Genomic DNA, 15,958 nt, shown 5'->3' with positions numbered 1-15,958 from the left:
GCATTTTGCCTCTTGTCCTGAGAGCTCTAGCAGTGCGATCAAAATAAACTCACTAATCACTGGCGTTGCGACGTCGCTTTTCAAGATTCACTGGGTTATGAATCAACAACACCACTTCGCAAGTAATGCAATATATAATGAAGACGCTAGGCTACAGCACTCGAGGACAAAGAACTTATTCGCTAAAGATTAGCGCTGTACTGCGCTGGTCCTGTGTGTAAATGTACTTTGTCCTTCTCCTTTCGCACTTTTCTAAACTTTCTGAATGTCACCGCAGCGTGGCCGAATAGAAGCATTTTGCCTCTTGTCCTGAGAGCTCTAGCAGTGCGATCAAAATAAACTCACTAATCAATGGCGTTGCGACGCCGCTTTTCAAGATTTACTGGGTTATGAATCAACAACACCACTTCGCAAGCAATGCAATATATAATGAAGACGCTAGGCTACAGCACTCGAGGACAAAGAACTTATTCGCTAAAGATTAGCGCTGTACTGCGCTGGTCTTGTGTGTAAATGTTCTTTGTCCTTCTCCTTTCGCACTTTTCTAAACTTTCTGAATGTCACCGCAGCGTGGCCGAATAGAAGCATTTTGCCCCTTGTCCTCACAGCTCTAGCAGTGCGATCAAAATAAACTCACTAATCATTGGCGTTGCGACGCCGCTTTTCAAGATTCACTGGTTTATGAATCAACAACACCACTTCGCAAGCAATTCAATATATAATGAACCCGCAAGGCTACAGCACTCAAGGACAAAGAACTTCTACGCTAAAGATTAGCGCTGAACTGCGGTGGTCCAGTGTTTAAGCGCTCTTTGTCCTTCTCCTTTCGCACTTTTCTAAACTTTCTGAACGTCACCGCAGCGTGGCCGAATAGAAGCATTTTGCCCCTTGTCCTGACAGCTCTAGGAGTGCGATCAAAATAAACTCACTAATCATTGCAGTTGCGACGCCGCTTTTTAAGATTCAGTGGCTTATGAATCAAGTACACCACTTCGCAAGCAATGCAATATATAATGAAGACGCTAGGCTACAGCACTCGATGACAAAGAACTTATTCGCTAAAGATTTGCGCTGTACTGCGCTGGTCCTGCGTGTATGTTCTTTGTCCTTCTCCTTTCCCACTTTTCTAAACTTTCTGAATGTCACCGCAGCGTGGCCGAATAGAAGCATTTTGCCTCTTGTCCTGACAGCTCTAGCAATGCGATCAAAATAAACTCACTAATCATTGGAGTTGCGACGCCGCTTTTGAAGATTCACTGGGTTATGAATCAACAACACCACTTCGCAAGCAATTCAATATATAATGAAGCCGCAAGGCTACAGCACTCGAGGAGAAAGAACTTCTACGCTAAAGATTAGCGCTGCACTGCGCTGGTCCTGTGTTTAAGCGCTCTTTGTCCTTCTCCTTTCGCAGTGTTCTAAACTTTCTGAATGTCACCGCAGCGTGGCCGAATAGAAGCATTTTGCCTCTTGTCCTGACAGCTCTAGCAGTGCAATCAAAATAAACTCACTAATCATTGGCGTTGCGACGCCGCTTTTCTAGATTCACTGGAATATGAATCAACAACACCACTTCGCAAGCAATTCAATATATAATGAAGCCGCAAGGCTACAGCACTCGAGGACAAAGAACTTCTACGCTAAAGATTAGCGCTGCACTGCGCTGGTCCTGTGTTTAAGCGCTCTTTTTGTCCTTCTCCTTTCGCACTTTTCCAAACTTTCTGAATGTCACCGCAGCGTGGCCGAATAGAAGCATTTTGCCCCTTGTCCTGACAGCTCTAGCAGTGCGATCAAAATAAACTCACTAATCATTGGAGTTGCGACGCCGCTTTTGGAGGTTCACTGGGTTATGAATCAACAACACCACTTCGCAAGCAATTCAATATTAAAGGAAGCCGCAAGGCTACAGCACTCGAAGGACAAAGAACTTCTACGCTAAAGATTAGCGCTGCACTGCGCTGGTCCTGTGTTTAAGCGCTCTTTGTCCTTCTCCTTTCGCACTATTCTAAACTTTCTGAATGTCACCGCAGCGTGGCCGAATAGAAGCATTTTGCCCCTTGCCCTGACAGCTCTAGCAGTGCGATCAAAATAAACTCACTAATCATTGGCGTTGCGACGCCGCTTTTCAAGATTCACTGGGTTATGAATCAACAACACCACTTCGCAAGCAATGCAATATATAATGAAGACGCTAGGTTACAGCACTCGAGGACAAAGAACTTATTCGCTAAAGATTAGCGCTGTACTGCGCTGGTCCTGTGTGTAAATGTTCTTTGTCCTTCTCCTTTCGCACTTTTCTAAACTTTCTGAATTTCACCGCAGCGTGTCCGAATAGAAGCATTTTGCCCCTTGTCCTGACAGCTCTAGCAGTGCGATCAAAATAAACTCACTAATCATTGGAGTTGCGACGCCGCTTTTCAAGATTCACTGGGTTATGAATCAACAACACCACATCGCAAGCAATGCAATATATAATGAAGACGCTAGGCTACAGCACTCGAGGACAAACAACTTATTCGCTAAAGATTAGCGCTGTACTGCGTTGGTCCTGTGTGTAAATGTTCTTTGTCCTTCTCCTTTCGCACTTTTCTAAACTTTCTGAATGTCACCGCAGCGTGGCCGAATAGAAGCATTTTGCCTCTTGTCCTGAGAGCTCTAGCAGTGCGATCAAATTAAACTCACTAATCACTGGCGTTGCGACGTCGCTTTTCAAGATTCACTGGGTTATGAATCAACAACACCACTTCGCAAGTAATGCAATATATAATGAAGACGCTAGGCTACAGCACTCGAGGACAAAGAACTTATTGGCTAAAGATTAGCGCTGTACTGCGCTGGTCCTGTGTGTAAATGTACTTTGTCCTTCGCCTTTCGCACTGTTCTAAACTTTCTGTACGTCGCCGCAGCGTGGCCGAATAGAAGCATTTTGCCCCTTGTCTTCACAGCTCTAGCAGTGCGATCAAAATAAACTCACTAATCATTGGCGTTGCGACGCCGCTTTTCAAGATTCACTGGGTTATGAATCAACAACACCACTTCGCAAGCAATTCAATATATAATGAAGCCTCAAGGCTACAGCACTCGAGGACAAAGAACTTCTACGCTAAAGATTAGCGCTGCACTGCGCTGGTCCTGTGTTTAAGCGCTCTTTTTGTCCTTCTCCTTTCGCACTTTTCCAAACTTTCTGAATGTCACCGCAGCGTGGCCGAATAGAAGCATTTTGCCCCTTGTCCTGACAGCTCTAGCAGTGCGATCAAAATAAACTCACTAATCATTGGAGTTGCGACGCCGCTTTTGAAGATTCACTGGGTTATGAATCAACAACAACACTTCGCAAGCAATTCAATATTAAAGGAAGCCGCAAGGCTACAGCACTCGAGGACAAAGAACTTCTACGCTAAAGATTAGCGCTGCACTGCGCTGGTCCTGTGTTTAAGCGCTCTTTGTCCTTCTCCTTTCGCACTATTCTAAACTTTCTGAATGTCACCGCAGCGTGGCCGAATAGAAGCATTTTGCCCCTTGCCCTGACAGCTCTAGCAGTGCGATCAAAATAAACTCACTAATCATTGGCGTTGCGACGCCGCTTTTCAAGATTCACTGGTTTATGAATCAACAACACCACGTCGCAAGCAATGCAATATATAATGCAGACGCTAGGCTACAGCACTCGAGGACAAAGAACTTCTACGCTAAAGATTAGCGCTGCACTGCGCTGGTTCTGTGTTTAAGCGCTCTTTGTCCTTCTCCTTTCGCACTTTTCTAAACTTTCTGAATGTCACCGCAGCGTGGCCGAATAGAAGCATTTTGCCCCTTGCCCTGACAGCTCTAGCAGTGCGATCAAAATAAACTCACTAATCATTGGCGTTGCGACGCCGCTTTTCAAGATTCACTGGGTTATGCATCAGCAACACCACTTCGCAAGCAATTCAATATATAATGAAGCCGCAAGGCTACCGCACTCGAGGACAAAGACATTATTCGCTAAAGATAAGCGCTGCACTGCGCTGGTCCTTTGGGTAAATGTTCTTTGTCCTTCTCCTTTCGCACTGTTCTAAACTTTCTGTACGTCGCCGCAGCGTGGCCGAATAGAAGCATTTTGCCCCTTGTCCTGACAGCTCTAGCAGTGCGATCAAAATAAACTCACTAATCATTGGCGTTGCGACGCCGCTTTACAAGATTCACTGGGTTATGAATCAACAACACCACTTCGCAAGCAATTCAATATACAAGGAAGCCGCTAGGCTACAGCACTGGAGGACAAAGAACTTATTCGCTAAAGATTACCGCTGTACTGCGCTGGTCTTGTGTGTAAATGTTCTTTGTCCTTCTCCTTTCGCACTTTTCTAAACTTTCTGAATGTCACCGCAGCGTGGCCGAATAGAAGCATTTTGCCCCTTGTCCTCACAGCTCTAGCAGTGCGATCAAAATAAACTCACTAATCATTGGCGTTGCGACGCCGCTTTTCAAGATTCACTGGGTTATGAATCAACAACACCACTTCGCAAGCAATTCAATATATAATGAACCCGCAAGGCTACAGCACTCGAGGACAAAGAACTTCTACGCTAAAGATTAGCGCTGAACTGCGGTGGTCCAGTGTTTAAGCGCTCTTTGTCCTTCTCCTTTCGCACTTTTCTAAACTTTCTGAATGTCACCGCAGCGTGGCCGAATAGAAGCATTTTGCCCCTTGTCCTGACAGCTCTAGGAGTGCGGTCAAAATAAACTCACTAATCATTGCAGTTGCGACGCCGCTTTTTAAGATTCAGTGGCTTATGAATCAAGTACACCACTTCGCAAGCAATGCAATATATAATGAAGACGCTAGGCTACAGCACTCGAGGACAAAGAACTTATTCGCTAAAGATTTGCGCTGTACTGCGCTGGTCCTGTGTGTAAATGTTCTTTGTCCTTCTCCTTTCGCACTTTTCTAAACTTTCTGAATGTCACCGCAGCGTGGCCGAATAGAAGCATTTTGCCTCTTGTCCTGACAGCTCTAGCAATGCGATCAAAATAAACTCACTAATCATTGGAGTTGCGACGCCGCTTTTGAAGATTCACTGGGTTATGAATCAACAACAGCACTTCACAAGCAATTCAATATATAATGAAGCCGCAAGGCTACAGCACTCGAGGAGAAAGAACTTCTACGCTAAAGATTAGCGCTGCACTGCGCTGGTCCTGTGTTTAAGCGCTCTTTGTCCTTCTCCTTTCGCACTTTTCTAAACTTTCTGAATGTCACCGCAGCGTGGCCGAATAGAAGCATTTTGCCCCTTGTCTTGACAGCTCTAGCAATGCGATCAAAATAAACTCACTAATCATTGGAGTTGCGACGCCGCTTTTGAAGATTCACTGGGTTATGAATCAACAACACCACTTCGCAAGCAATTCAATATATAATGAAGCCGCAAGGCTACAGCACTCGACGAGAAAGAACTTCTACGCTAAAGATTAGCGCTGCACTGCGCTGGTCCTGTGTTTAAGCGCTCTTTGTCCTTCTCCTTTCGCACTTTTCTAAACTATCTGAATGTCACCGCAGCGTGGCCGAATAGAAGCATTTTGCCTCTTGTCCTGACAGCTCTAGCAGTGCAATCAAAATAAACTCACTAATCATTGGCGTTGCGACGCCGCTTTTGAAGATTCACTGGGTTATGAATCAACAACACCACTTCGCAAGCAATTCAATATTAAAGGAAGCCGCAAGGCTACAGCACTCGAGGACAAAGAACTTCTACGCTAAAGATTAGCGCTGCACTGCGCTGGTCCTGTGTTTAAGCGCTCTTTGTCCTTCTCCTTTCGCACTATTCTAAACTTTCTGAATGTCACCGCAGCGTGGCCGAATAGAAGCATTGTGCCCCTTGCCCTGACAGCTCTAGCAGTGCGATCAAAATAAACTCACTAATCATTGGCGTTGCGACGCCGCTTTTCAAGATTCACTGGGTTATGAATCAACAACACCACTTCGCAAGCAATGCAATATATAATGAAGACGCTAGGTTACAGCACTCGAGGACAAAGAACTTATTCGCTAAAGATTAGCGCTGTACTGCGCTGGTCCTGTGTGTAAATGTTCTTTGTCCTTCTCCTTTCGCACTTTTCTAAACTTTCTGAATGTCACCGCAGCGTGGCCGAATAGAAGCATTTTGCCTCTTGTCCTGAGAGCTCTAGCAGTGCGATCAAAATAAACTCACTAATCACTGGCGTTGCGACGTCGCTTTTCAAGATTCACTGGGTTATGAATCAACAACACCACTTTGCAAGTAATGCAATATATAATGAAGACGCTAGGCTACAGAACTCGAGGACAAAGAACTTATTCGCTAAAGATTAGCGCTGTACTGCGCTGGTCCTGTGTGTAAATGTACTTTGTCCTTCTCCTTTCGCACTTTTCTAAACTTTCTGAATGTCACCGCAGCGTGGCCGAATAGAAGCATTTTGCCTCTTGTCCTGAGAGCTCTAGCAGTGCGATCAAAATAAACTCACTAATCATTGGCGTTGCGACGCCGCTTTTCAAGATTTACTGGGTTATGAATCAACAACACCACTTCGCAAGCAATGCAATATATAATGAAGACGCTAGGCTACAGCACTCGAGGACAAAGAACTTATTCGCTAAAGATTACCGCTGTACTGCGCTGGTCTTGTGTGTAAATGTTCTTTGTCCTTGTCCTTTCGCACTTTTCTAAACTTTCTGAATGTCACCGCAGCGTGGCCGAATAGAAGCATTTTGCCCCTTGTCCTCACAGCTCTAGCAGTGCGATCAAAATAAACTCACTAATCATTGGCGTTGCGACGCCGCTTTTCAAGATTCACTGGGTTATGAATCAACAACACCACTTCGCAAGCAATTCAATATATAATGAACCCGCAAGGCTACAGCACTCGAGGACAAAGAACTTCTACGCTAAAGATTAGCGCTGAACTGCGGTGGTCCAGTGTTTAAGCGCTCTTTGTCCTTCTCCTTTCGCACTTTTCTAAACTTTCTGAATGTCACCGCAGCGTGGGCGAATAGAAGCATTTTGCCCCTTGTCCTGACAGCTCTAGGAGTGCGATCAAAATAAACTCACTAATCATTGCAGTTGCGACGCCGCTTTTTAAGATTCAGTGGCTTATGAATCAAGTACACCACTTCGCAAGCAATGCAATATATAATGAAGACGCTAGGCTACAGCACTCGAGGACAAAGAACTTATTCGCTAAAGATTTGCGCTGTACTGCGCTGGTCCTGTGTGTAAATGTTCTTTGTCCTTCTCCTTTCGCACTTTTCTAAACTTTCTGAATGTCACCGCAGCGTGGACGAATAGAAGCATTTTGCCTCTTGTCCTGACAGCTCTAGCAATGCGATCAAAATAAACTCACTAATCATTGGAGTTGCGACGCCGCTTTTGAAGGTTCACTGGGTTATGAATCAACAACAGCACTTCACAAGCAATTCAATATTTAATGAAGACGCTAGGCTACAGCACTCGAGAACAAAGAACTTATTCGCTAAAGATTAGCGCTGCACTGCGCTGGTCCTTTGTGTAAATGTTCTTTGTCCTTCTCCTTTCGCACCGTTCTAAACTTTCTGTACGTCGCCGCAGCGTGGCCGAATAGATGCATTTTGCCCCTTGTCCTGACAGCTCTAGCAATGCGATCAAAATAAACTCACTAATCATTGGCGTTGCGACGCCGCTTTTCAAGATTCACTGGGTTATGAATCAACAACACCACTTCGCAAGCAATGCAATATTTAATGAAGACGCTAGGCTACAGCACTCGAGGACAAAGAACTTATTCGCTAAAGATTAGCGCTGCACTGCGCTGGTCCTGTGTTTAAGCGCTCTTTGTCCTTCTCCTTTCGCACTTTTCTTAACTTTCTGAATGTCACCGCAGCGTGGCCGAATAGAAGGATTTTGCCTCTTGTCCTGACGGCTCTAGGAGTGCGATCAAAATAAACTCACTAATCATTGCAGTTGCGACGCCGCTTTTTAAGATTCAGTGGCTTATGAATCAAGTACACCACTTCGCAAGCAATTCAATATATAATGAAGACACTAGGCTACAGCACTCGAGGACAAAGAACTTATTCCTTAAAGATTAGCGCTGTACTGCGCTGGTCCTGTGTGTAAATGTTCTTTGTCCTTCTCCTTTCGCAGTGTTCTAAACTTTCTGAATGTCACCGCAGCGTGGCCGAATAGAAGCATTTTGCCTCTTGTCCTGACAGCTCTAGCAGTGCGATCAAAATAAACTCACTAATCATTGGCGTTGCGACGCCGCTTTTCAAGATTCACTGGGTTATGCATCAGCAACACCACTTCGCAAGCAATTCAATATATAATGAAGCCGCAAGGCTACCGCACTCGAGGACAAAGACATTATTCGCTAAAGATAAGCGCTGCACTGCGCTGGTCCTTTGTGTAAATGTTCTTTGTCCTTCTCCTTTCGCACCGTTCTAAACTTTCTGTACGTCGCCGCAGCGTGGCCGAATAGATGCATTTTGCCCCTTGTCCTGACAGCTCTAGCAATGCGATCAAAATAAACTCACTAATCATTGGCGTTGCGACGCCGCTTTTCAAGATTCACTGGGTTATGAATCAACAACACCACTTCGCAAGCAATGCAATATTTAATGAAGACGCTAGGCTACAGCACTCGAGGACAAAGAACTTATTCGCTAAAGATTAGCGCTGCACTGCGCTGGTCCTGTGTTTAAGCGCTCTTTGTCCTTCTCCTTTCGCACTTTTCTTAACTTTCTGAATGTCACCGCAGCGTGGCCGAATAGAAGGATTTTGCCTCTTGTCCTGACGGCTCTAGCAGTGCGATCAAAATAAACTCACTAATCATTGGCGTTGCGACGCCGCTTTTCAAGATTCACTGGGTTATGAATCAACAACACCACTTCGCAAGCAATTCAATATATAATGAAGCCGCAAGGCTACAGCACTCGAGGACAAAGAACTTCTACGCTAAAGATTAGCGCTGCACTGCGCTGGTCCTGTGTTTAAGCGCTCTTTGTCCTTCTCCTTTCGCACTATTCTAAACTTTCTGAATGTCACCGCAGCGTGGCCGAATAGAAGCATTTTGCCCCTTGCCCTGACAGCTCTAGCAGTGTGATCAAAATAAACTCACTAATCATTGGAGTTGCGGTGCCGCTTTTTAAGATTCAGTGGCTTATGAATCAAGTACACCACTTCGCAAGCAATGCAATATATAATGAAGACGCTAGGCTACAGCACTCGAGGACAAAGAACTGATTCGCTAAAGATTTGCGCTGTACTGCGCTGGGCCTTCGTGTAAATGTTCTTTGTCCTTCTCCTTTCGCACTTTTCTAAACTTTCTGAATGTCACCGCAGCGTGGCCGAATAGAAGCATTTTGCCTCTTGTCCTGACAGCTCTAGCAATGCGATCAAAATAAACTCACTAATCATTGGAGTTGCGACGCCGCTTTTGAAGATTCACTGGGTTATGAATCAACAACAGCACTTCACAAGCAATTCAATATATAATGAAGCCGCAAGGCTACAGCACTCGAGGAGAAAGAACTTCTACGCTAAAGATTAGCGCTGCACTGCGCTGGTCCTGTGTTTAAGCGCTCTTTGTCCTTCTCCTTTCGCACTTTTCTAAACTTTCTGAATGTCACCGCAGCGTGGCCGAATAGAAGCATTTTGCCCCTTGTCTTGACAGCTCTAGCAATGCGATCAAAATAAACTCACTAATCATTGGAGTTGCGACGCCGCTTTTGAAGATTCACTGGGTTATGAATCAACAACACCACTTCGCAAGCAATTCAATATATAATGAAGCCGCAAGGCTACAGCACTCGACGAGAAAGAACTTCTACGCTAAAGATTAGCGCTGCACTGCGCTGGTCCTGTGTTTAAGCGCTCTTTGTCCTTCTCCTTTCGCACTTTTCTAAACTATCTGAATGTCACCGCAGCGTGGCCGAATAGAAGCATTTTGCCTCTTGTCCTGACAGCTCTAGCAGTGCAATCAAAATAAACTCACTAATCATTGGCGTTGCGACGCCGCTTTTGAAGATTCACTGGGTTATGAATCAACAACACCACTTCGCAAGCAATTCAATATTAAAGGAAGCCGCAAGGCTACAGCACTCGAGGACAAAGAACTTCTACGCTAAAGATTAGCGCTGCACTGCGCTGGTCCTGTGTTTAAGCGCTCTTTGTCCTTCTCCTTTCGCACTATTCTAAACTTTCTGAATGTCACCGCAGCGTGGCCGAATAGAAGCATTGTGCCCCTTGCCCTGACAGCTCTAGCAGTGCGATCAAAATAAACTCACTAATCATTGGCGTTGCGACGCCGCTTTTCAAGATTCACTGGGTTATGAATCAACAACACCACTTCGCAAGCAATGCAATATATAATGAAGACGCTAGGTTACAGCACTCGAGGACAAAGAACTTATTCGCTAAAGATTAGCGCTGTACTGCGCTGGTCCTGTGTGTAAATGTTCTTTGTCCTTCTCCTTTCGCACTTTTCTAAACTTTCTGAATGTCACCGCAGCGTGGCCGAATAGAAGCATTTTGCCTCTTGTCCTGAGAGCTCTAGCAGTGCGATCAAAATAAACTCACTAATCACTGGCGTTGCGACGTCGCTTTTCAAGATTCACTGGGTTATGAATCAACAACACCACTTCGCAAGTAATGCAATATATAATGAAGACGCTAGGCTACAGAACTCGAGGACAAAGAACTTATTCGCTAAAGATTAGCGCTGTACTGCGCTGGTCCTGTGTGTAAATGTACTTTGTCCTTCTCCTTTCGCACTTTTCTAAACTTTCTGAATGTCACCGCAGCGTGGCCGAATAGAAGCATTTTGCCTCTTGTCCTGAGAGCTCTAGCAGTGCGATCAAAATAAACTCACTAATCATTGGCGTTGCGACGCCGCTTTTCAAGATTTACTGGGTTATGAATCAACAACACCACTTCGCAAGCAATGCAATATATAATGAAGACGCTAGGCTACAGCACTCGAGGACAAAGAACTTATTCGCTAAAGATTACCGCTGTACTGCGCTGGTCTTGTGTGTAAATGTTCTTTGTCCTTGTCCTTTCGCACTTTTCTAAACTTTCTGAATGTCACCGCAGCGTGGCCGAATAGAAGCATTTTGCCCCTTGTCCTCACAGCTCTAGCAGTGCGATCAAAATAAACTCACTAATCATTGGCGTTGCGACGCCGCTTTTCAAGATTCACTGGGTTATGAATCAACAACACCACTTCGCAAGCAATTCAATATATAATGAACCCGCAAGGCTACAGCACTCGAGGACAAAGAACTTCTACGCTAAAGATTAGCGCTGAACTGCGGTGGTCCAGTGTTTAAGCGCTCTTTGTCCTTCTCCTTTCGCACTTTTCTAAACTTTCTGAATGTCACCGCAGCGTGGGCGAATAGAAGCATTTTGCCCCTTGTCCTGACAGCTCTAGGAGTGCGATCAAAATAAACTCACTAATCATTGCAGTTGCGACGCCGCTTTTTAAGATTCAGTGGCTTATGAATCAAGTACACCACTTCGCAAGCAATGCAATATATAATGAAGACGCTAGGCTACAGCACTCGAGGACAAAGAACTTATTCGCTAAAGATTTGCGCTGTACTGCGCTGGTCCTGTGTGTAAATGTTCTTTGTCCTTCTCCTTTCGCACTTTTCTAAACTTTCTGAATGTCACCGCAGCGTGGACGAATAGAAGCATTTTGCCTCTTGTCCTGACAGCTCTAGCAATGCGATCAAAATAAACTCACTAATCATTGGAGTTGCGACGCCGCTTTTGAAGGTTCACTGGGTTATGAATCAACAACAGCACTTCACAAGCAATTCAATATTTAATGAAGACGCTAGGCTACAGCACTCGAGAACAAAGAACTTATTCGCTAAAGATTAGCGCTGCACTGCGCTGGTCCTTTGTGTAAATGTTCTTTGTCCTTCTCCTTTCGCACCGTTCTAAACTTTCTGTACGTCGCCGCAGCGTGGCCGAATAGATGCATTTTGCCCCTTGTCCTGACAGCTCTAGCAATGCGATCAAAATAAACTCACTAATCATTGGCGTTGCGACGCCGCTTTTCAAGATTCACTGGGTTATGAATCAACAACACCACTTCGCAAGCAATGCAATATTTAATGAAGACGCTAGGCTACAGCACTCGAGGACAAAGAACTTATTCGCTAAAGATTAGCGCTGCACTGCGCTGGTCCTGTGTTTAAGCGCTCTTTGTCCTTCTCCTTTCGCACTTTTCTTAACTTTCTGAATGTCACCGCAGCGTGGCCGAATAGAAGGATTTTGCCTCTTGTCCTGACGGCTCTAGGAGTGCGATCAAAATAAACTCACTAATCATTGCAGTTGCGACGCCGCTTTTTAAGATTCAGTGGCTTATGAATCAAGTACACCACTTCGCAAGCAATTCAATATATAATGAAGACACTAGGCTACAGCACTCGAGGACAAAGAACTTATTCCTTAAAGATTAGCGCTGTACTGCGCTGGTCCTGTGTGTAAATGTTCTTTGTCCTTCTCCTTTCGCAGTGTTCTAAACTTTCTGAATGTCACCGCAGCGTGGCCGAATAGAAGCATTTTGCCTCTTGTCCTGACAGCTCTAGCAGTGCGATCAAAATAAACTCACTAATCATTGGCGTTGCGACGCCGCTTTTCAAGATTCACTGGGTTATGCATCAGCAACACCACTTCGCAAGCAATTCAATATATAATGAAGCCGCAAGGCTACCGCACTCGAGGACAAAGACATTATTCGCTAAAGATAAGCGCTGCACTGCGCTGGTCCTTTGTGTAAATGTTCTTTGTCCTTCTCCTTTCGCACCGTTCTAAACTTTCTGTACGTCGCCGCAGCGTGGCCGAATAGATGCATTTTGCCCCTTGTCCTGACAGCTCTAGCAATGCGATCAAAATAAACTCACTAATCATTGGCGTTGCGACGCCGCTTTTCAAGATTCACTGGGTTATGAATCAACAACACCACTTCGCAAGCAATGCAATATTTAATGAAGACGCTAGGCTACAGCACTCGAGGACAAAGAACTTATTCGCTAAAGATTAGCGCTGCACTGCGCTGGTCCTGTGTTTAAGCGCTCTTTGTCCTTCTCCTTTCGCACTTTTCTTAACTTTCTGAATGTCACCGCAGCGTGGCCGAATAGAAGGATTTTGCCTCTTGTCCTGACGGCTCTAGCAGTGCGATCAAAATAAACTCACTAATCATTGGCGTTGCGACGCCGCTTTTCAAGATTCACTGGGTTATGAATCAACAACACCACTTCGCAAGCAATTCAATATATAATGAAGCCGCAAGGCTACAGCACTCGAGGACAAAGAACTTCTACGCTAAAGATTAGCGCTGCACTGCGCTGGTCCTGTGTTTAAGCGCTCTTTGTCCTTCTCCTTTCGCACTATTCTAAACTTTCTGAATGTCACCGCAGCGTGGCCGAATAGAAGCATTTTGCCCCTTGCCCTGACAGCTCTAGCAGTGTGATCAAAATAAACTCACTAATCATTGGAGTTGCGGTGCCGCTTTTTAAGATTCAGTGGCTTATGAATCAAGTACACCACTTCGCAAGCAATGCAATATATAATGAAGACGCTAGGCTACAGCACTCGAGGACAACGAACTTATTCGCTAAAGATTAGCGCTGTACTGCGCAGGTCCTGTGTGTAAATGTTCTTTGTCCTTCTCCTTTCGCACTTTTCTAAACTTTCTGAATGTCACCGCAGCGTGGCCGAATAGAAGCATTTTGCCCCTTGTCCTGACAGCGCTAGCAGTTCGATCAAAATAAACTCACTAATCATTGGAGTTGCGACGCCGCTTTTGAAGATTCACTGGGTTATGAATCAACAACACCACTTCGCAAGCAATTCAATATTTAATGAAGCCGCAAGGCTACAGCACTCGAGGACAAACAACTTATTCGCTAAAGATTAGCGCTGTACTGCGCTGGTCCTGTGTGTAAATGTTCTTTGTCCTTCTCCTTTCGCACTTTTCTAAACTTTCTGAATGTCACCGCAGCGTGGCCGAATAGAAGCATTTTGCCTCTTGTCCTGAGAGCTCTAGCAGTGCGATCAAAATAAACTCACTAATCACTGGCGTTGCGACGTCGCTTTTCAAGATTCACTGGGTTATGAATCAACAACACCACTTCGCAAGTAATGCAATATATAATGAAGACGCTAGGCTACAGCACTCGAGGACAAAGAACTTATTCGCTAAAGATTAGCGCTGTACTGCGCTGGTCCTGTGTGTAAATGTACTTTGTCCTTCTCCTTTCGCACTTTTCTAAACTTTCTGAATGTCACCGCAGCGTGGCCGAATAGAAGCATTTTGCCTCTTGTCCTGAGAGCTCTAGCAGTGCGATCAAAATAAACTCACTAATCATTGGCGTTGCGACGCCGCTTTTCAAGATTTACTGGGTTATGAATCAACAACACCACTTCGCAAGCAATGCAATATATAATGAAGACGCTAGGCTACAGCACTCGAGGACAAAGAACTTATTCGCTAAAGATTACCGCTGTACTGCGCTGGTCTTGTGTGTAAATGTTCTTTGTCCTTGTCCTTTCGCACTTTTCTAAACTTTCTGAATGTCACCGCAGCGTGGCCGAATAGAAGCATTTTGCCCCTTGTACTCACAGCTCTAGCAGTGCGATCAAAATAAACTCACTAATCATTGGCGTTGCGACGCCGCTTTTCAAGATTCACTGGGTTATGAATCAACAACACCACTTCGCAAGCAATTCAATATATAATGAACCCGCAAGGCTACAGCACTCGAGGACAAAGAACTTCTACGCTAAAGATTAGCGCTGAACTGCGGTGGTCCAGTGTTTAAGCGCTCTTTGTCCTTCTCCTTTCGCACTTTTCTAAACTTTCTGAATGTCACCGCAGCGTGGGCGAATAGAAGCATTTTGCCCCTTGTCCTGACAGCTCTAGGAGTGCGATCAAAATAAACTCACTAATCATTGCAGTTGCGACGCCGCTTTTTAAGATTCAGTGGCTTATGAATCAAGTACACCACTTCGCAAGCAATGCAATATATAATGAAGACGCTAGGCTACAGCACTCGAGGACAAAGAACTTATTCGCTAAAGATTTGCGCTGTACTGCGCTGGTCCTGTGTGTAAATGTTCTTTGTCCTTCTCCTTTCGCACTTTTCTAAACTTTCTGAATGTCACCGCAGCGTGGACGAATAGAAGCATTTTGCCTCTTGTCCTGACAGCTCTAGCAATGCGATCAAAATAAACTCACTAATCATTGGAGTTGCGACGCCGCTTTTGAAGATTCACTGGGTTATGAATCAACAACAGCACTTCACAAGCAATTCAATATTTAATGAAGACGCTAGGCTACAGCACTCGAGAACAAAGAACTTATTCGCTAAAGATTAGCGCTGCACTGCGCTGGTCCTGTGTTTAAGCGCTCTTTGTCCTTCTCCTTTCGCAGTGTTCTAAACTTTCTGAATGTCACCGCAGCGTGGCCGAATAGAAGCATTTTGCCTCTTGTCCTGACAGCTCTAGCAGTGCGATCAAAATAAACTCACTAATCATTGGCGTTGCGACGCCGCTTTTCAAGATTCACTGGGTTATGCATCAGCAACACCACTTCGCAAGCAATTCAATATATAATGAAGCCGCAAGGCTACCGCACTCGAGGACAAAGACATTATTCGCTAAAGATAAGCGCTGCACTGCGCTGGTCCTTTGTGTAAATGTTCTTTGTCCTTCTCCTTTCGCACCGTTCTAAACTTTCTGTACGTCGCCGCAGCGTGGCCGAATAGATGCATTTTGCCCCTTGTCCTGACAGCTCTAGCAATGCGATCAAAATAAACTCACTAATCATTGGCGTTGCGACGCCGCTTTTCAAGATTCACTGGGTTATGAATCAACAACACCACTTCGCAAGCAATGCAATATTTAATGAAGACGCTAGGCTACAGCACTCGAGGACAAAGAACTTATTCGCTAAA

At 45.1% G+C, this 15,958-nt stretch overlaps 1 protein-coding gene across 5 annotated transcripts in view; it reads right to left on the bottom strand.

Annotated features, from left to right (window-relative positions):
• Positions 1 to 15,958, bottom strand: part of LOC139054626 (acetylcholinesterase-1-like) — a 1,099,423-nt gene that overhangs the window by 514,233 nt on the left and 569,232 nt on the right. The gene's annotated exons all lie outside the window — the stretch shown is intronic.

The sequence above is a fragment of the Dermacentor albipictus genome, chromosome 1 (assembly GCF_038994185.2).
Source record: "Dermacentor albipictus isolate Rhodes 1998 colony chromosome 1, USDA_Dalb.pri_finalv2, whole genome shotgun sequence".
Taxonomy (NCBI): Eukaryota; Metazoa; Arthropoda; class Arachnida; order Ixodida; family Ixodidae; genus Dermacentor; species Dermacentor albipictus.
The sequence above is the reverse complement of the archived record's forward strand: the minus strand, read 5'-3'. Positions and strand labels throughout refer to the sequence as shown.